At 40.3% G+C, this 22,735-nt stretch overlaps 2 protein-coding genes across 8 annotated transcripts in view; one reads left to right on the top strand and one right to left on the bottom strand.

Annotated features, from left to right (window-relative positions):
* The window catches only part of DHCR7 (7-dehydrocholesterol reductase), a 93,014-nt gene that overhangs the window by 25,216 nt on the left and 45,063 nt on the right, over nt 1-22,735 (top strand). The window lies entirely within an intron of this gene.
* The window catches only part of PTH (parathyroid hormone), a 34,203-nt gene that overhangs the window by 8,081 nt on the left and 3,387 nt on the right, over nt 1-22,735 (bottom strand). Inside the window, exon 1 of one of the 5 annotated variants that reach the window (XM_072118909.1) lies at nt 5,877-5,983. The exons of 3 other annotated variants lie outside the window; for them this stretch is intronic. The gene's annotated coding sequence lies outside the window, so the exon portion shown is untranslated. Of the gene's footprint in view, nt 1-1,260; nt 1,334-5,876; nt 5,984-22,735 lie in introns of those variants that run through there. One more of the 5 variants, XM_072118908.1, reaches the window with a different exon arrangement.

Consider the following 22,735-nt stretch of genomic DNA (forward strand, 5'->3'; position numbering starts at 1 on the left):
TACTACTGTAGAAGCAAACTGACAAAGCAATACGAGTGGACAGGGGACAGGGCTGATTCAGTTATCTAGTTCTGGGGTAAACAGAGGCTGAAAATGTAGACCACAGCTAAAAAGTGGCATTGGGTGGTGAGTACAGATGTTAAACCAGAGACCTTGTGGATCTCTTTAGGCAAATCAGACCTGCCCTTGGTCGAATTTCAGACTAAGATATACATATTTATACAAAGATGGTTTCTGATTAGGTGGCTTGGGGCGTCAATATGCCGGATTGGCTGTTCGGCCGCCAATCTGGCAATATGTCTTGGTCAGGTGGATGAACCCAAACGCCAAAACGGAATGCAACCATTGGTCTGCTCACCTTTATGCCTGATCCTATTATAGGACACAAAAGTACAACAGATTCCCCTTGCCCATTGTTACCCTAGACCAGTGGTGGCGAACCTATGGCACTGGTGCCAGAGGCGGCACTCGGAGGCCTTTCTGTGGGCACCCAGGCCATCACCCCAGAATAAAGTTCACCAGACAGGACTCAAAGAATCTGCCTGCAGAATCTTCCTACAATGATGGATGAATTTGCCCTCCTCCTTTCAACTGGGTTGGTGTCCTTGGGAGGCTGAAGAATTGAAAGTTGTCAATGAACAAGGAGAAATACATTATTACTTAAATTGGTGTGCTGGCACTTTCCAATAAATAAGTGGCTTTTGGTTGAAGTTTGGGCACTCAGGCTCAAAAAGGTTCGCCATCACTGCCCTAGACCATCAAGTCTTCCCCACCATATAGTACCTAGGAGGTAAAAGTTTGTGTTTGGACACTGTCTACAACTATTTCTCCGTATATGTTATACAATGTATACAGTATTTGTCAGGGTGCTATATACAACTAATTCTCTAATACCCCTGCAGAATTTTGGCTTTCTTAAGCTGGTTGGAGCCAATTAACCAAAATAACCCAAATTCTGCAGGGGTATGTAAACATTTGAACACAACTGTATGTTGTATAAGACAAGGAATCTGGACACTGTACACACCTAAATCATCAATCTGGAGACCTTCTATAACTAATAATTAAAAATAATTTTATGTATACTGCATGGCACTATATATCTGGACAATTTGTCTCAACCTTTTTGTTACACCCTGTATATAGTCCCTGCTCTTCTGATATATATCACTATATATAGAGAGATTTATGAGCTATATAAGACATAATCCATAATAGACATAAATCAATAATTGCAACATTCCTAAATTTGTGACCTACTTGTAAACCTATTTTTCCATAATCTATAAAGCAAGTTGGAGACAGTGTGTGCCCAGGAGCGCTAGTGACTAGTGTATAGCTAACTAACTTCTAAGAATTCCTGTACGGAATGAACAGAATGCGATTCTTTCCTTCTACTACAGGTCACAAAGGTTTGCGATAAATCAATCTTGAGCCTAGAGGTGAAGCTTAAAACTCTTAGGCCAGGTGAGAGGTTTGCAACCTGCCACGTTTGATCAATATATCACATGGTCTATGAATTGTTACAATTAAGTATTAACTGTGTAACACCATAGAAATGACATAACTTAGATCACTAAGTGATGTCATTGCTGTAATCTAAGGGATGTAATTGCTACACCATACATATAAAGAGCTGCCAGTCAGTTATGTATCAACAATTTGGGCTAAGCTGCAGCATTTATATTTGCAACCCTAAGGGTGGTCACACGTACCACTAGCGCCGCGTTTAGGTATCCCCAGCACACTGCAGCCTCCCCCCCAGTATATATGTAGCCCCAGTACACCGCAGCCATCCCCCCAGTATATAGGTAGCCCCCAGCACAATGCCACCCCCCTAGTATATAGGTAGTTCCAGTACACTGCAGCCATCCCCCCAGTATATAGGTAGCCCCAGCACAATGCAGCCCCCTAGTATATAAGTGTCTCCAGCAAACTGCAGACCCCCACCAGTATATAGGTAGCCCAAACACATTGCAGCCAACCTCCCAGTGTATAGGTAGCCCCAGCACAATGCAGTCCCCCCTAGTATATAGGTAGCCCCAGCACAATGCAGCCAACCCCACCCCAGTATATAGCTAGCCACAGCACATTGCAGCCAATACCCAGTATATAGGTAGCCCCAGCACAATGCAGTCCACCCTAGTATATAGGTAGCCCCAGCACACTGCAGCCACCCCCTCAGTATATTTGTAGCCCCAGCACACCGCAGCCACTCCAGTATATATGTAGCTCCAGCATAATGCAGCCACCTCCCCCAGTACATGGGTAGCCCCATCAAACCCCCCCCCAGTATATAAGTATATAAGCGGCCCTACCTATATGTGAACTATATGTAAATGAATGTCATTTGCTCACCAAATATAACATGTACTAAGCGTCAGCGATCTAAAGGCATAGGTATTTCTGCGTGCAGTCCTGTTTATTAATTTGTATTATACACAGTGGGGCAGATTTACTTACCCGATCCAATCGCGATCCAGCGGCACGTTCTCTGCGGTGGATTCGGGTCTGGCCGGGATTCATTAAGGCAGTTCCTGCGATGTCCACCAGGTGGCGCTGCTGCGCTGAAGAGCATCGGAACGCACTCAAGTTCACCGGCCTATTCCTAGTGGAGGTAAGTGCAAGCTCTGCGACACTTTTTTTTTTAAAAATGCGGCGGTTTTTCCGAATCCGTCTGGTTTTCGTTCGGCCACGGACCCCCCCCCCCGATTTCCGTCGCGTGCATGCCAGCGCCGATGCGTCACAATCCGATCGCGTGCGCCAAAATCTCGGGGCAATTCAGGGGAAATCGGCGCAAATCGGAAATATTCGGGTAACACGTCGGGAAAACGCAAATCGGGCCCTTAGTAAATGACCCCCAGTGTGGACAGATGATTAATGATAGCATAAAAGACAGATTGCTAAGAGATGTGATATAGATCTGGAAAGATAGTTAGATCTGTCATTTACTAAAAGATTGACTGCCACATGACAGATCTTTAAATGCTTTTGCAATGCTAAGTTTGAGATGGGAACCCATGTATTTATCCAAGGACAGAGAGGCAAGCATGAGGAAGGTGTGAACTGCACCGAAATGGCGCACTGAAATAAACACACTCTTGCACCATATGCTTTAAAGTTGGATGTGCTGCCTCTCTTTCCTTTGATAGATAGAAGATAGATGTGTAGTTATGCTAATACATAAATATATTTCTAAGTGAGATATATATATATATTTAGATATGCACTAGTTTGCTAATAGATTAATTATGAAGTGAAGATTGATAGGAAACAGATAAATTCCAGGAAGATGCATATAGATATATAGATAGATAGATTGATATGAGATAGATAGATTGATATGAGATAGATAGATAGATATGAGATAGATAGATAGATAGATAGATATGAGATAGATAGATTGATATGAGATAGATAGATATGAGATAGATAGATTGATATGAGATAGATAGATTGATATGAGATAGATAGATAGATATGAGATAGAGAGATAGATAAACAGATAGATAGATAGATATGAGATAGATAGATTGATATGAGATAGACAGATAGGTATGGGGTAGATTGATAGATAGATAGATATGAGATAGATAGGTATGGGGTAGATTGATTGATTGATTGATTGATATGAGATAGATAGATAGATAGATAGATAGATAGATAGATAGATAGATAGATAGAGATAGACAGATAGGTAGGTAGATAGATATGAGATAGATTGTGAAGTTCCTGGAAACGGATAGCTTCATCCACTGTGAGGGTACTGGTGCGTGTACTAGCCTGGGCCAGCACTGGAAGCTAAGTACACCTCCAGTAGCCTCTGCAGTTAATATACATATTGCTAAAATAAAGTTTTTAACAAGTTAGGTTCCAGGATTATAAAATGACAGATTACAGCACAGGTAGGTAGGAGGAATCAGATCTACTTCAGATTCCAGATTCCTCATGGTAGGATTCCTAAATATGGAATAAAGGATCACCATTTTTCACTTTTTGAACTTTGGAGTGCTGCCATTTCTTTGGATAGATAGATAGCTACATGAAAGATAGGTAGATAATCATTAGATAATCATTGGTCTCTTAGAGAAACCTTATACCTCATAAAATTATTTCTAGATTCAAAAACATGGTCCCTTCTATTTTAGAGCAGATGGTGTAATAAATGATTTACTAAAAGAGGAACCTGTTACTATTTGTATCTATAAATTACCTCTAAGACTAAACTTAACTGAGCCCACGTGGTTGTTGGAATGTAAACTTGGCGTTTTGAAGGCTGCACATTGTAATGTAACCTTGTAGCTTTCATGGTGTAATCTGTAAACCAATACCCAGAGAGGATGCGGCTATGTCATGCCCTTTCCTGAGGCTTTACTTCATCTCTTTGCCATCCATTGGACATTACTCCTCTCTAGGGGAAGATTTATATGTGCAGCCCACCAGCTTCCACAAGAGACATTTCAAGGGGTCATGTTGCTACAAAAACATCCCCTTACTATCATATATTTTGCTGGTGATAGATGCCCATTATGTGGTGTTTAGAAATCGTTTGATACATTTTAGACATTTGTTTCATGTTCTGTCAAATAGTTCTTTAAGGTATTGTTGCAGATTTATTGTCAATTGTTACAATTGTTGTAGTTGATTATCATAGATTCTGTGTTAATTTTATAACATACTCGCCAAGAAGCCTTTGGCACAAACTAAGCATTAATAAGGGTGCAATGTTGCACAAAATGGGGCACATTTACTTACCCGGTCCCTCGGAGTTCCTGAAAGTGCATTGTCCGTTTGTGGCGGAAATCGTTGGGATGTCTGACAAAAGTGCGGTCCGCAGGGCCCTTAGTAAATGAGCCCCAAAGAGTACACTTTAGCTTAGACATCCAATCTAGCTATTCAAGATAGAATACATCTGATCTGATAGATATGTTTGAAGTATTGCGTTACATTTTATTGCTCAATGTTGAGAAATTATGGTAGCTTTATTACAATTTAAAGGGGTTGAAAAACATGGCTACTTCTTTCAAAAACAGTGCCATCTCTGACTATGGTTTGTGCTTGTGTTACATCTAAGCTCTTTAGATATTAAAGGGATTGTTCTGAGGTTGAAAAGCATGACTGCTTTATTCCAAATACCGATTTCTGATACAGCCCTAGTAGTTACCTAGTTGTATTGTATGGTATTGTTCACAGAAAGAGAATGAAAATATATATATATTTATACATTTTTTGCTCTATTAGCTTTTTTCTAACCAAAAATGAGAATGGGTCCAGACAGAAGACATAGAACCCCCAATTATTTGCAAGGCAAAATTGTATCAAATTTTCCCAAGGCATTTGTTTGTAATTTGCATTTGTAACAATGTAGACACACTTGGATTTTTGCTGGCTTTAATTGTTTAAAATGGATTCAAGAAGAAGATAGAAGACAATCAATTCCTATTGAATCCGGTTCTGTCTTTCGTGCAAAAAACTGGCGCAATATCTGCAGCAATAACAATAGGTTTCAGCCCATAGGCAAGAATGCTGCTAGAATCTATCACTTCTGGATCAGTGCTGTCTTTTAATTTAACTTGTAACTACTATGGGATCTAGCTAGAGGCCAGAAAACTTTTTAAAAAGTCCCTTCCCTCTATTTGTTAGACCCTGTTCATACTTTTTTTTCCCCAAAAAAACAAAATTGCACAATATTCTCCCAGATCTTTACTATACCATTTATCATGCTGTAGGCATAACTAACCACTAAGAGAGAGGCCATTATATCTTGATGCCCCCCCTATTACACATTGTACTTATTCATTATCAATGATGACATTCATGTTAACCATCACAGACACAAAATGCAAATGCAGAGAAGTCTCTGCAGTTCTACTCACTGGAGTGGAGAGGAGATGTTGGAGTTGGCAGAATCCAGCTGTGTAAAATTAAGTGCTGAGGTTATCCAGCTATTTGATGAACTTGCTTTGTGAAACTTGTGTGAGTAATTTTATGGCCCATGTGAGCCAATATACCCAGCTTTATATCTTCTCAGTGTCTGTCACACCCATCTGCCAGGCCAACCTCTACCTTATAGGGCTCAGTCACATACACCCACCCCAGTCCAAAGACCACCCCTGCAATGATGAGGTTATGTCACTACAGACTTTTTTTTTTTTTCCAGTTTTCCCCTATGTCCAACTCAGCCTCAAGATGTATTGGGTGAGTCAGAGACCATGGGTGCAAGGGCTGGTCAATGTATGGTTTGTCCATTATGAGGGGGTCTGCGGCCGGGAAATAGAAACATACATTGTCCTGCACCCTATGAATAGCACATATACACATATTACTCAGTAAGAGACAATGCGGTGTGGTCATCAAAGCTACACTATAGATATACATTAGAAGGATAATTAGATGTATACAGATATATCAGAAAAATTATAGTCTATATCATTTTAATGGGTCAGATAATTGCACCTATTGATAATGGACTTTATATAGTCATCAATTCATGGTATATAGACCCTGTGCTGCAGTGCAGGCTCATGCACGGGACCGTATTACAGCAATGCACCTGTTCAAAGCTGTACAGATCTATAAATACAGTATCCATACACTCCTATAGGCTCAACCTGAGCCATTAGCCCATATTTATCAAAAAACTGTGCAATCTGTATTATGTGCAGTTTGCCTGTGTAGTGTGCAGGGGGCGCCAGATTCAGGAATTGTGTTCATGTTCTTCATGAATCTGGCGCCCTTTGCATTGCTCCGGCAGAGTGCACCAACTTTTATTGGTGCACCTTTAACATGGGGGGGGTGCGACACAATTCCGTTGGACAATGCATGATAAATGTGGCGCACGGTCCGACTGAGTACTGGAACGCTTCTTAACAAGTTAGGTTCCAGGATTTTAAAATGACAGATTACAGCACAGGCAGGCAGGAGGAATCAGATCTACTTCAGATTGCAGATTTCTCATGGTAGGTTTCCTAAATATGGAATAAATACGGAATTAAGAATCATGGGGCTTATTTACTATGGGTCCGCGGATGCACTTTTGTCGGATTTTCCAATGTTTTTGCACGGCTGTGACAGGTGTTTAACAGGGGATTGTGTCGCAGATGCCTGCCTGTCTGCAGATGTTTTTATTGTTATGGAAAAAATTGTGGCTTCTTTTATATTCTAAGGCATATTAAATCTGTTAAAGGCTGGAACCTTGACCTATGGTGTAGCCACTTGTAAGTAACAATAGACATGATAGTGACTTCTTACTTTGATCACCTTTCTGACCTAGGGAACGTTGCCTAACCTATATGACTCCCCTGAGTATTATATTGAGGTGTCCATAGCAAGAAACATTATCCCTCTGCACCTCAATATATCAATATAAAGACAATAGTTATCTCAGGCATTTATGTTGCCATAATATGGCACAAGGGATGAAGCCTCTAATGCTGTCCCAATGCCACCACTTCCCCTAGAGCAGTGGTGGCGAACCTATGGCACGGGTGCCAGAGGCGGCACTCCGAGCCCTTTCTGTGGGCACCCGGGCCATCACCCCAGAACACCAGACAGGAATTAAATAATTTTCCTGCAGTTCCAAGCAACTTGGAAGCAAAGATGCTGCTTTCAGTGATATATTAAAGTGATACTTACTTCACTACTTGGGACTGTAGGAAGAGGGAGAATGAGTAGACAGGGCCAAATTATCTCTGAAGGACCTCCTGCCAGCCCCATGATTCTCTGTGTACAGAGGGACACTGGAAAGAAGCTACAATGATGCAAATTTTTCTTCTTTCTACTGTGTTGGTGTCCGCAGGAGGCCAGTATGATTGAACATTGTTGAAAGACAGGGAGCAATATGTTACTGCTTTAATTTTTGGTTGGCATCTTGCGATAAATGAGGGTGTGCGGTTGCAGTTTGGGCACTCGGTCACTAAAAGGTTCGCCATCACTGCCCTAGAGCTTATTGGGGCTCATTTACTAAGGGCCCCGCGGACCGCACTTTCCTCGTTTTCCATTTTGCGCCGCTGGGACAGGGATTTAAAAGGGGTTTTTGGCGCAATTGTGCCGTCTTTCATGCAACACAAATCGGGGGGCGGGCCATCGGACTATCAGGCGATTTGGCTAAACCTCCGGATTTAACCTCAAAATTGTGTCGCAAGCCAAACGCTTACATGCACCGGGAAGAAGAAGGTGAACTCTGGCGGACTTGATCGGGAAAGCAACACATTCAGGATATTGGGCGCACGATGTTCATGAAACGTGGCAGACTTCATCCTCACGGACAGTCCGGATCGGGGGTCGCGCAGGGACCAGGTAAGTAAATGTGCCCTATTGTCTGGATTTAACTTTCTTTGAAAGTCTCTGCTTTCTGTTAGTGAAGAGGAACATTAAAGGCTCATTACAAGAGGGAGATCTGATACAGGAAGCTTGCACCTGCCTGGGATGGACACAAAATTGGATCACAAACCCTTTATATGTATACAATATTTTCATATACGCTAAAAATGGATTAGAACCTCCATTTAACTTGTATAACAACGTTACTTAAGTTTTCCAGGGTTTTATATTGAAAATCTATTCCAATGATATGGAATCAATACCAAGTAGGGGGGTCCTAAATCTACTAGAATAAGCTAGGGGTCCTAACTGGAAACCAACCAGTCTAATGTTTCCAATAGATAAGTTATGAAAAGCTAGAAAACCCCTATAATTTAGTTATCATACCAGATAACATGAAGGGATTATACCATAAATGGCATTTATCCATTATCAACAGGTCGCTCCCAACAGACTGTTGGGAACATTCATTACTATGGAAGCCTGTGCTCCATTCACTTCTATGGAAGCCTGTGCTCCATTCACTTCTATGGAAGCCTGTGCTCCATTCACTACTATGGAAGCCTGTGCTCCATTCACTTCTATGGAAGCCTGTGCTCCATACACTTCTATGGAAGCCTGTGCTCCATACACATCTATGGAAGCCTGTGCTCCATACACTACTATGGAAGCCTGTGCTCCATACACATCTATGGAAGCCTGTGCTCCATACACTACTATGGAAGCCTGTGCTCCATACACATCTATGGAAGCCTGTGCTCCATTCACTACTATGGAAGCCTGTGCTCCATACACATCTATGGAAGCCTGTGCTCCATTCACTTCTATGGAAGCCTGTACTCCATACACTTCTATGGAAGCCTGTGCTCCATACACTTCTATGGAAGCCTGTGCTCCATACACATCTATGGAAGCCTGTGCTCCATTCACTACTATGGAAGCCTGTGCTCCATACACTTCTATGGAAGCCTGTGCTCCATACACATCTATGGAAGCCTGTGCTCCATTCACTTCTATGGAAGCCTGTACTCCATACACTTCTATGGAAGCCTGTGCTCCATTCACTTCTATGGAAGCCTGTGCTCCATTCACTTCTATGGAAGCCTGTGCTCCATACACTTCTATGGAAGCCTGTGCTCCATACACTTCTATGGAAGTCTGGGATTGCTGCTAGTATTGCTGTCTCAGCAGTCCCATTCACTATTTTTGGTCCTATGCTCTACTGTTATCTGGGGAACCTCTGGGGGTCCTAGCAATGAGACATTAATCCTCTATTATTTGGGTAAGGGATGAATTCTCATTTAAAGGATACTTTTATAGATGGAAATTATAGATAGATAGAAAACAGAGATTTAAAGAAACTTTTACATTTTTTACAGTATTCATCTCAGTCATAAAAGTGTAAAAAAAAGTGAAAAAAATTTTGATGTAGAAGAAGAAGTGGGAAGAGTATCTCATCTTGGTTCAGGAGAAATCTTACTTCGCAACAAACTTTTGTACAAATATGCAAGAATCTCAAATGTCTCACAAAAAACTTTTGGAAGAACTTGTAAATTCTTGTTATGCCTAATTACATAGACCTCTTAGTAGACTTTCATCTTTATTTCGGGTTTCTGCTCTGTGAAATATGTCTGGTTATGAGCCACAACAAAAATGCAGACTTGTATACACTCAATATTTCCACACCTTTCTTACTTTGAAGGGAAACGGAGAGGGAGGCGCAAAAATTATATGACACCTAAGAAGAAAAAGAATGATATGATACATGTCATTACTATGTGTTTGAAGCATAATTTATATGTCTCTAGTAATTTGGTGTTTATGATGTTCAGATCTAGTTTTCAGCTCCAAACCATACCAATCATATGAAATTTAGTAATAATAAAAATTATTAAAATCTAATGGGAGCTTCACCCTATCTCCAATGCTGAAACCTGGAACAAGACCTGTGATGACATCATAGAAGAGTAGGGACAGGAGTGAACCTCATCTCCAATGCTGAAACCTGCAACAAGACCTGTGATGACATCATAGAAGAGTAGGGACAGGAGTGAACCCCATCTCCAATGCTGAAACCTGGAACAAGACCTGTGATGACATCATAGAAGAGTAGGGACAGGAGTGAACCCCATCTCCAATGCTGAAACCTGGAACAAGACCTGTGATGACATCATAGAAGAGTAGGGACAGGAGTGAACCCCATCTCCAATGCTGAAACCTGGAACAAGACCTGTGATGACATCATAGAAGAGTAGGGACAGGAGTGAACCTCATCTCCAATGCTGAAACCTGGAACAAGACCTGTGATGACATCATAGAAGAGTTGGGACAGGAGTGAACCCCATCTCCAAATGCTGAAGCACGGAACAAGACCTGTGATTACATGATAGAAGAGTAGGTACAGTAGTGGACCCTATCTCCAATGCTGAAACATGGAACAAGACCTGTGATGATATCATTGAAGAGTAGGGACAGGAGTAGACCTTATCTCCAAAGGTTAAGCATGGAACAAAACCTGTAATGACATCATAGAAGAGTAGGGACAGAAGTGGACCCTATCTCCAATGCTGAAGCGTGAAACAAGACCTGTGATGATATCATGATGGGGAAGGGGCAGAGTTCTGCTATGTCTCATACACCTCTGTCTGCAGTGTTACAACTACCTGTACTGATCTGTAGAAACACCACATCCACACCATACTTCCCAAAGGTCCCACATTGAAGGGGGTCAGTCCCAGATTTTTTAGATCTGTCCCACCAACACGTTTCAACACTATCTGCGTCCTCCCAACAGAGTGCAATGCAGTGGTGAAGCAGAAAGCTGTCAGTTCCAGACTCCACTATTGCTGTGTGCAGAGACTGGAATGTGCAGTGAGATGTGATGAAAGGAGCATAAAAGGAGGGGGCTACATAAAAGAGGGGCATTAACTAGTATGAGTGGCAGAGGAAGGGGGGCATATTACTGTGTAGGGGAGTGTAAGAACGGTATTATACGTACTGGAGTCAGGGTCTTCCAAACTGAGAACTTTCTGTGGCACACATAAAAGTTGAGAGTTATACAATTGCTGTGGTTTCAAAATTTGTCTCCTTCAGGAGAGCAAGAGCAGGACACTCACACCTGTCCAATGATGACATCATTAAAGGTCCTTTGCTATGGAAATCCATCTATGTTGTGTACCTTGCTTTAATACAAAGATGATGTTCCCCATAGTGGCCAAGTGGTATATATTTATAAAAAAAATAACCTTAAAAGACATTAACATTAAAAGTCATTTGCATTCATATTTTTTTGGATAACTTTGGCGACGCAAGCCTTTTAAAAGTCAGGGTAATATAGGGTTAAGGAGTGATGTGTCCTGACTTCTGCTAAGTGGTTTTACCCCCTTATCTTAGCAACAAAGTATCAGTCTGAAATGACTACAACCAGACTCTTTTCTATGGATTGACAGCCTGACAACTACAGACTTCTTACTGGGGTTGTCAGGCAGCACCTTCCTAGCACCAAGCCTCTCTCAGCTTATTAAGTTCTTCAATTTAGGATACAATTTCTGAAATAGAACAGGAAGGTAGACTTAGGCTACATTCACCCCGTGTTTTATGTATATATACATATACTGGCAGACACGGGCATCCTTTTTGCCTCTGTCTGACCAGGAAATGTCACATACTGTGCAAAACAAAGGATGGAAGGATGAAGGTTGCAGCAAGCTGTATCTTTCAATTCTGTTTCCTCCTGCAGAGTGAAGTATACACTTAGCAGATGCTATTGGAGCCTATAGCAGACGGATGCAAAAGTATTGCATCTATCCCCGGGCTCCGCTGAGCATAAGCTCTCTGTAATGGTTCCGTGACATCACTGGGAAAATCATCCTGAACATAAGCAGCAGCCAATCGCTGACTGTTGCTGATGTTCACTCCTCCTACTACTAGCAGGGGGGAGGAACAGGATGATGTATCCCATTGTATGTGCAAATAGTTAGATACATCTTATCCCTCTCAACCTATTGTTACTACAGTAGTCAGTAGGACATAAGGACTTTATGAGACTTTAAGGGCTTTTCCCATCTATCTGATATTATGCACAGGGTTAATTGTCTCGTGGCAGGGGTTTTATATGGTAAAGCAAGTCTTTTTTTTTTTACATTGTTTACAGTGTGGAATAAGTTACATTATTTATCCAATCATTGATTGATGACCTTTATCACGTCAGTCGGCCTTGTAAGTGATATTTTCTCCTATTCTAGTCCCTCTGACGTATAAACCAGTACTTTGCGGACATTTAATCAGGCTACTCAAAAAACCTGTAAAAGGTTAACAATAAGTTTTTTCCCAGCTAAAACAAAAAAGGTCATTTTAACCCAATGACATAAAGACTGTGTACAAGACTTTACAATTGCTCTCCATCATCCTCCCATCATACCCAGACTACCTCCATAGTGCAGAAGGGATATCCATCCAGTGTATTCTGTCCTGTGACTCACTCATCGCTTATTCCTCAGGCTATGAACACAGCTGTCCTGTCATTGTTCAGGCTTCAATGAACCTGTAAGTGCTAAACGCAAACAAATGTATTGTGAGAGTTTCTTTACCGAGGTGACGTCATTGGTGGAAGATACCAGACACTACAGAATTAGTAATGGTATTAAACAAAATGTTAATTAAGATAAAGCCCTCCTTTTAATTCCAAGAAATGACGCAGAGGGATATCAAATGATTATATGAATGGGACTCACCCGATAAATGGAAGCAGCAATAGGTGAACAGGCTAACAATGGGCAAAAATATCAATGCTATGTTACAGCCACCTATGTACAAGAATATAACCACTATAATACTGCTCCTATGTACAAAAATATAACTACTATAATACTGCCCCCTATGTACAGGAATATAACTACTATAATACTGCCCCCTATGTACAAGAATATAACTACTATAATACTGCCCCTTTATGTACAAGAATATAACTACTATAATACTGCCCCCTATGTACAAGAATATAACTACTATAATACTGCCCCCTATGTACAGGAATATAACTACTATAATACTGCCCCTATGTACAGGAATATAACTACTATAATACTGCCCCCTATGTACAAGAATATAACTACTATAATACTGCTCCTATGTACAAGAATATAACTACTATAATACTACCCCCTATGTACAGGAATATAACTACTATAATACTGCCCCCTATGTACAAGAATATAACTACTATAATACTGCCCCCTATGTACAAGAATATAACTACTATAATACTGCCCCGTATGTACAAGAATATAACTACTATAATACTGCCCCTATGTACAAGAATATAACTACTATAATACTACCCCCTATGTACAGGAATATAACTACTATAATACTACCCCCTATGTACAAGAATATAACTTCTATAATACTGCCCCCTATGTACAAGAATATAACTACTATAATACTGCCCCGTATGTACAAGAATATAACTACTATAATACTGCCCCCTATGTACAAGAATATAACTACTATAATACTGCCCCTATGTACAAGAATATAACTACTATAATACTGCCCCGTATGTACAAGAATATAACTACTATAATACTTCCCCTATGTACAGGAATATAACTACTATAATACTGCCCCCTATGTACAAGAATATAACTACTATAATACTGCCCCCTATGTACAGAACTACTATAATACTGCCCCCTATGTACAAGAATATAACTACTATAATACTACCCCTATGTACAAGTATATAACTACTATAATACTGCCCCCTATGTACAAGTATATAACTACTATAATACTGCCCCCTATGTACAAGAATATAACTACTATAATACTGCCCCTATGTACAAGAATATAACTACTATAATACTGCCCCCTATGTACAGGAATATAACTACTATAATACTGCCCCCTATGTACAGGAATATAACTACTATAATACTGCCCCCTATGTACAGGGATATAACTACTGTAATACTGTCCCCTATGTACAAGAATATAACTACTATAATACTGCCCCCTATGTACAAGAATATAACTACTATAATACTGCCCCCTATGTACAAGAATATAACTACTATAATACTGCCCCCTATGTACAAGAATATAACTACTATAATACTGCCCCCTATGTACAGGTATATAACTACTATAATACTGCCCGCTATGTACAAGAATATAACTACTATAATACTGCCCCCTATGTACAGGAATATAACTACTATAATACTGCCCCCTATGTACAGGAATATAACTACTATAATACTGCCCCCTATGTACAAGAATATAACTACTATAATACTGCCCCCTATGTACAGGAATATAACTACTATAATACTGCCCCCTTTGTACAAGAATATAACTACTATAATACTGCCCCCTATGTACAAGAATATAACTACTATAATACTGCCCCCTATGTACAGGAATATAACTACTATAATACTGCCCCCTTTGTACAAGAATATAACTACTATAATACTGCCCCCTATGTACAGGAATATAACTACTATAATACTGCCCCCTTTGTACAAGAATATAACTACTATAATACTGCCCCTATGTACAAGAATATAACTACTATAATACTGCCCCCTATGTACAAGAATATAACTACTATAATACTGCTCCCTATGTACAAGAATATAACTACTATAATACTACCCCTATGTACAAGTATATAACTACTATAATACTGCCCCCTATGTACAAGAATATAACTACTATAATACTGCCCCCTATGTACAAGAATATAACTACTATAATACTGCCCCTATGTACAAGAATATAACTACTATAATACTGCCCCCTATGTACAAGAATATAACTACTATAATACTGCCCCCTATGTACAGGAATATAACTACTATAATACTGCCCCTATGTACAGGAATATAACTACTATAATACTGCCCCCTATGTACAAGAATATAACTACTATAATACTGCCCCTTATGTACAAGAATATAACTACTATAATACTGCCCCCTATGTACAAGAATAAAACTACTATAATACTGTCCCCTATGTACAGGAATATAACTACTATAATACTGCCCCCTATGTACAGGAATATAACTACTATAATACTGCCCGCTATGTACAAGAATATAACTACTATAATACTGCCCCCTATGTACAAGAATATAACTACTATAATACTGCCCCCTATGTACAGGTATATAACTACTATAATACTGCCCGCTATGTACAAGAATATAACTACTATAATACTGCCCCCTATGTACAGGAATATAACTACTATAATACTGCCCCCTATGTACAAGAATATAACTACTATAATACTGCCCCCTATGTACAGGAATATAACTACTATAATACTGCCCCCTTTGTACAAGAATATAACTACTATAATACTGCCCCCTATGTACAAGAATATAACTACTATAATACTGCCCCCTATATACAGGAATATAACTACTATAATACTGCCCCCTATGTACAGGAATATAACTACTATAATACTGCCCCCTTTGTACAAGAATATAACTACTATAATACTGCCCCCTATGTACAGGAATATAACTACTATAATACTGCCCCCTTTGTATAATCTCATCATTTTTCTTCTACCTTCCATACAGACTGTTTATGTGGGGTAAAGTTCTTCTATAACTGGTGTGACTCTTGTGTTACTACTACATTACAGGGAATTCAGGATGTATGTTCACAGTTCATTCACATCCTCATGCTTTGCCCTCTCCATGTATTGAAGGTGCATTCTTTCTCCTAATATCCTCTCCTGTTGCGTGTCTGATAAGTGCCAAATTGCAAACGACTTAAAGCGGCAAAGGGGTTAATCCCCTGTGTCACATTACTGGCATAATTACTCTAGTACTCCATGGCCTTAAAAGTGTTTTGAAATCTTTTTAAGTAGGATAAATGGTTGTCACCATGTCAGGAGAGGAGCATTCCTGCGCTGCTTTTAGAAAGGTTACATCACTGACAAGTCAGGCATCGCATCCGTCATAAATATTAGGATTGGCGCTATTTCAGTAATCATTCAAAGTGGACATATTTCAGGGTGAACACAGTTCGGGTTAATACTGGGATAGGAAGGTTTTCTTGCGTGATGATTGGATATTACAGACATATTCTGCCCCCTGTGATGAGCTACATGTAACTATGTTAGTCAACCAGGCACATAACTTAAGAAGTTGCAGTGAGCGCACTCACCACTAGGGGCTCATAGGATGTCTATCGGGTGTATACACAATACATTATAGTTATGCTTGTTTCAGAATCTGATTGGGGATATCTATCATTTGCTCCATCCTCTTCCTGTGTTTTTCACATGTTGCAGGTTTTTGATTTCCATTATTTGCCTTCTGTCATTTATCACATAGGGGAAAGGGTTTGATATATTTTGCACAAAATATTTGGGCAACTCCACTACATTTTGCATAATTTAGATAAAAAGATACAATCTCCATGTCTCCTGTGTGTTGGCTTCTTAAATAGTAGGGAACAAAATTTTTGCATAGTTCACTTAAAAGGAACCTGTCATCAGCAGTATGTTGTCAAGCAACTGAATAGCTCCTGGATCATGTTTCCTTCATGGCCAAGAGTGAAGGCGTCATCTAGAAAATCAACTTTGAAGTGAGATATAATTTGGATGTATAAAGTAAGGGAGGCAGTTTAACACTGAAGTCAAGCTCTCCCCACCTCTGAAGGCTTCCTCCCCTGTTATTGGCATCATGCACCAGCACCAGACTCCAGGAGATCCGGTTAGTGGTGTCTATGGATGCAGGTGTTCTTATACGTGAAGAGCCTAACTTCAGTGCCTCCTTGACTTTTTACAACCAGTTTACATTTCAGGTGATTTGGATGATGCCATCACTCTGGTCCATGAAAGAAACATGATCTGGAAGGTGTTCATCTGCTTGACAACATACGGGTGGTGGATTATTAGGTCAATTTCTGATGACAGGTTCCCTTTAAAATAAATCTACCATCAGAATCCATCCTGATAAACCAGGGACATTACTCATAGATCGAGGCACCGGCACTGTGGTAATCTTCTTACATTTGTTATCTATTACCTCCTTCCTTCAACTTTTGAAATTCTAAAATACCAAGGGGTGTTACAAGAGCCTCTCCACGCTGTAGCTACGCAGGATGCTACACTGTGCATGGGCACTTCCCCCCTCCCACTGGGTGCTGAAACTTACAGGAAAATAACATCAGGCAGAGGATGGGAGAATTTCTAAGGCAGTAGCGGGGGAGGGTGGGACGGTGTAACGGGATGTGAAGCTGCAGAATAGAGGGGCTCTGGTAACCCCAGAGCACTTCAGAAGGAAGGAGGCCATGGATAACAAATATAAGAAGATACCACAGTCCCGGTGCCTGAATCTATAAGTGTCCCTTTTTATCAGGATGGATTTTGATGGTAGATTTCCTTTAAAGGGATTTCTAGGGATTAGGAAAAAATTTTCAGGGGCTGGGGTGGCAAAAAAAAAAAATAAAAGTACTTACTCTGCTACAGTTCCCCAATCCCAAGTAGTGCTGCTACTTTCGATAATAGCCGATAGGTCTGCTCAAAAGTGCCCAGGGGTCACTGGCCTCACTGCAGCCCAAATCTGGTCGCCTTTGAACACAGGATCTCAATCCCTCTGGTTCCAAAAGTGATGTCTTGTGGATTGAGGAAGCAGATCCCATACACCCCCCCCCCCCCCCCCCCCATGTACAGCCCGGTGCAGGATCCAGAGACCGAAAGAACCAGCGGGTCCGCGTATCGCACTTTCGTCGGATTTACGACATTTTCAGGATTTGCGCCGGTGTGACAGTTATTTAACTGGGTATTGTGCTGCATGAAAACTGATTTTGGCGCAGCTGCGCTGCCTTCATGCAACAGAAACCGGGGGGGGCGGACCATTGGAAGATCCGACTGATTCGGACTGAGCGCAGGATTTAAGATTCAATTTGTGTCGCAAGACAATGCACTTACATGCACCCGGAAGAAGAAGGTGAACTCCGGTTGGACCTGATTGGGGAAGCGACACATGCAGGAATTCGGGCACATCACGGCAGATGTACATTCCGGTCGGACAATGCACTTTTGGAGATCGAGCAGGACGGGTAAGTAAATGTTTCCCAGTAACTGTGGGCTGGGTAGGGTAAGTAAAATGTGTATTCTATTGACATCTCTGAAATCCCAGGAAAACTCCTCGAAAACAGCTGAAAAACATTTTCAACTACTCAGGACTAGCAAGGAGTCCAGCACTAAATACAAAAACACTTTTCAATGATAGTCTGATAGTAAATAACATGCATTTATTTATATTCTTAAACTTTCGAAATTCCTAGAATAAAATAATATTTAGCCTCCTCTGTGTTTGATACACTTATGAAACAAACTTATAAAATACTGTATATTCCTCTCATTTTAAAGCCTTAGTTGAATCCAGTGCTCAAAGCTAACCTGATTCCAACTTCACAACCCTGGTAGTTTCTTTTGAAAAGTTTTATATTTTGGCAATCACATCTCTGGATTGGGACTTATAGAGTTAGAATGAATCAGTTTTTTGGGTAAAGTGGCAGAAATGTTTGAATCTGGTTTAATATATTACAGTTTTCTCAGTTATTCCTCAGGTATGGGATGAAATGTCTTTTCTGGAATTCTGGAAAAATCTCCTCCAAAATAAGTTGAATATGACTGTTTTCATCCCATTAGTCAAGTTTAGTGGTTTAAGGGGTAGTAAATTCAGAAGCCCATATCTTTGGTTCTATAATTTCTAGAAACATGCTGCTGATGTCAAAATAAAGATAAGAATCCCATCTTTAAGACCCAGTCAAGTTTATGGTTCTGTGAGCTACAGAACTTGACATACCAGTACAGGCGGTCCCCGGGTTACCTACAAGATAGGTTCTGCAGTTTTGTTCTTTAGTTGAATTTGTATGCAAGTCAAAACTGTATCCTTTATAATTGTAGCTCCAGGCAAAATTTTTTGGGTCTCTATGACTCTTGGATTTTAAAAATGTTGGGTTGTCATAAGAACCAGGATTAACAATAAATCTGAATTACAGACACCTGTGATACTGTTACAGCTGATTATTGTAGCCTAGGACTAAAGTACAGTAAATTACCAAAATCCAGAGGTCCGTTTGTAAGTCAGGTGTTCTTAAGTAGAGGACCGTCTGTAGTTAAAAATAGGCAGGACCTGAATCTTTATCTGCAGCTTGCATTCCAACTATGTCTTTAGCAGCCTGTATCTCTGGTTATGTAGCTCACAAGCCATAAGCCTGATGTGATCTGAAAGATGAGATACTTTTCTGTAATATGACTCATAAAGTATGTTTCTAGGTGCTATAGAACACAAGTTAAGGACACTATCCATTTAACCATTAAACTTGACTCATCTCGTGAAAATGGGACTTGAAGATTCATATTTGCCTCATTTTGTGGGAGATTTTTTATAGGTGAATATGTGAGATTTCACATATAAAAGGGAATTCTAGAAAGGAAATTTCATCCCCGACCGGAGGGGACTAGTAGCTTAGTGGAGTAAAACCTGGTGACAGGTTCCCTTTACATATTACAAGTTACACTGATCCCATCTTTCCCTTGATTTCACCAGATAATACTGATACAAATACATGTAACATATGTCTTGGTGTATGTCATATTGTTTATGTGATGTCTTTGGTTGCTACATTGAAACATAATTACTTTGCTGTACATTGATGTCACAATTTCCATGCAAATGAGGTGAGGATTAGAAAACCAATTAACTGGACACAGGAAAAGGGTTTTCCATGTGCTAATATAGTAGTAATATTGGGATACCCCATCTGGAGCCAAATGGTGATCCTTGTATTAATTGATGGTTTTGCATGTGCTCAGGTTTCGTGCATATGGTAGAGATTGTGTTTTATGTTCTTACTCATCTTGCGGACGTTTATCATCCCCAACTTTGCATATAAATGTGCTTTAATCATTCTGCTACCAAGGATGTAGATGATGTGTTTATGGTGGATACAGGAAAATATTTGGAGGGGCTGGGACAGTGCATCCCCCCCTCCTGCGTGTCATAGGCTTATAGAGGGGAATCTCCAAACAGATGAGCCTGGAATCCCCATATGTCATCAAAGCTCCGGATGGGACATAATAATCACCTTGTCAGAGATTAGACTAATGGGTTACATATTCAACGTGCTGCTATGGGATGAGTCAGGCAGATGACCCTCCATCCTGTGCAAACATAATGACATTAAGGTGACCTGTGTACACAGTAGCCGGGCCAGATCTCTACAGACCAGGATCGTCCTATCGATGGTCCAGAGCCTGTATAGCAGTCACAATGGGGCTTATTTATGAAGGGTGAGGACTTATATCTAGATTTTATACACACATTGCAAAAATAGTAACATATATCTGCTTGTGGGGACAATGTTTAGTAAGGTTTCTACAAAGTTTCAAAAGATTGACTGCAAGTACTGATTGTACAATGTAAATATTAGACAGTTGCATTGTGATTTCTACATATCTTATCATAAAGCAATGATGCCGAGTGATCCATGGAGTCTTTGAGGTCCTATGGAATGCATCTATACTAATCCCATGACTTATAATGGGGTCTTTGAGGTCCTATTCAAGGCATCTATACTGATCACATGACATATAATGGAGTCTTTGAGGTCCTATGCAATGCATCTATACTAATCCCATGACTTATAATGGAGTCTTTGAGGTCCTATGCAATGCATCTATACTGATCCCATGACTTATAATGGAGTCTTGAGGTCCTATGCAATGCATCTATACTGATCACATGACTTATAATGGAGTCTTTGAGGTCCTATTCAATGCATCTATACTGATCCCATGACTTATAATGGAGTCTTGAGGTCCTATGCAATGCATCTATACTGATCACATGACTTATAATGAAGTCTTTGAGGTCCTATGCAATGCATCTATACTGATCACATGACTTATAATGGAGTCTTTGAGGTCCTATGCAATGCATCTTTACTAATCCCATGACTTATAATGGAGTCTTTGAGGTCCTGTGCAGTACATCTTTACTAATCCCATGACTTATAATGGAGTCTTTGAGGTCCTATGCAATGCATCTATACTGATCACATGACTTATAATGGAGTCTTTGAGGTCCTGTGCAATGCATCTATACTGATCACATGACTTATAATGGAGTCTTTGAGGTCCTGTGCAATGCATCTATACTGATCACATGACTTATAATGGAGTCTTTGAGGTCCTGTGCAGTACATCTTTACTAATCCCATGACTTATAATGGAGTCTTTGAGGTCCTATTCAATGCACCTATACTGATCACATGACTTAATGGAGTCTTTGAGGTCCTATGCAATGCATCTATACTGATCCCATGACATATAATGGAGTCTTTGAGGTCCTATGCAATGCATCTATACTGATCACATGACTTATAATGGAGTCTTTGAGGTCCTATGCAATGCATCTATACTGATCACATGACTTATAATGGAGTCTTTGAGGTGCTATGCAATGCATCTTTATGAAAGCAGCTCACTGAAGATTCGCTAGACAAAAGGTAATTTACAGTATATATATCTTATCACCCTCTTTAGGGTACATTCACACTTTCACATTTTCTTCATATACTCAGCATATAAGCTCCCGGCATATATGCTGAGTGTATCCGTAGGCATATACTGCCAGATGGAGGTATCCATTTTGCTTCTGTCAGCAGGGTATATGTTGTTCACCAAGAGTCCTCATTCCCTCCTGCTCACTCCCTACACTCAGCAGAGGCCATTGGAAGCTATGGGGGGATACAACTGTATGGCATCCATCCTTGACCTCTGCTAAGCATAAACTCCATATAAGGACAGAGATATCACTGGTAACAGTCGGGAATCTGACCAACATTTCCTTACAACAGATGGGGAAAACGCATTGTGAACCTAGCCTTATCTATTCCTCTATTTGGAATCTATAAAGCTTATGTTCTCAATCTCCTAAGGATAGGTCATAGCTATCAGATGGGTGGGGCTCTGTCATCCGACAATACAAGGGATGGAGCTGGAAGAAAATACTTCATCCACTATATAGAGAGAGTTCTGTCTGTACAAAGTTCTGGTGATAATCCATTGCAATTGTGTATCTACTTGTCCTTCACCAAGAAGCAGAAGGATTTACCTTATATACTCGAGTATAAGCCTAGTTTTTCAACACAAAATTTGTGCTCAAAACCCCTAACTCGGCTTATACTCGAGTCAACTAAAAAAATAAAGTCAAAACTCACCTTTCTGACATCACCTGTAGGTACTCTTCTGTCTGAGACAAAGAGGACCTATGGGGGACGTCGGAAAGATGAGTACAGTGTTATTTTTGTTCCTACTACAGGGGCTGGGCAGGCTGTATGCTACAGGGGTTGGGCAGGCTGTATG

Source organism: Engystomops pustulosus, chromosome 7 (genome assembly GCF_040894005.1).
Source record: "Engystomops pustulosus chromosome 7, aEngPut4.maternal, whole genome shotgun sequence".
NCBI classification, from domain to species: domain Eukaryota; kingdom Metazoa; phylum Chordata; class Amphibia; order Anura; family Leptodactylidae; genus Engystomops; species Engystomops pustulosus.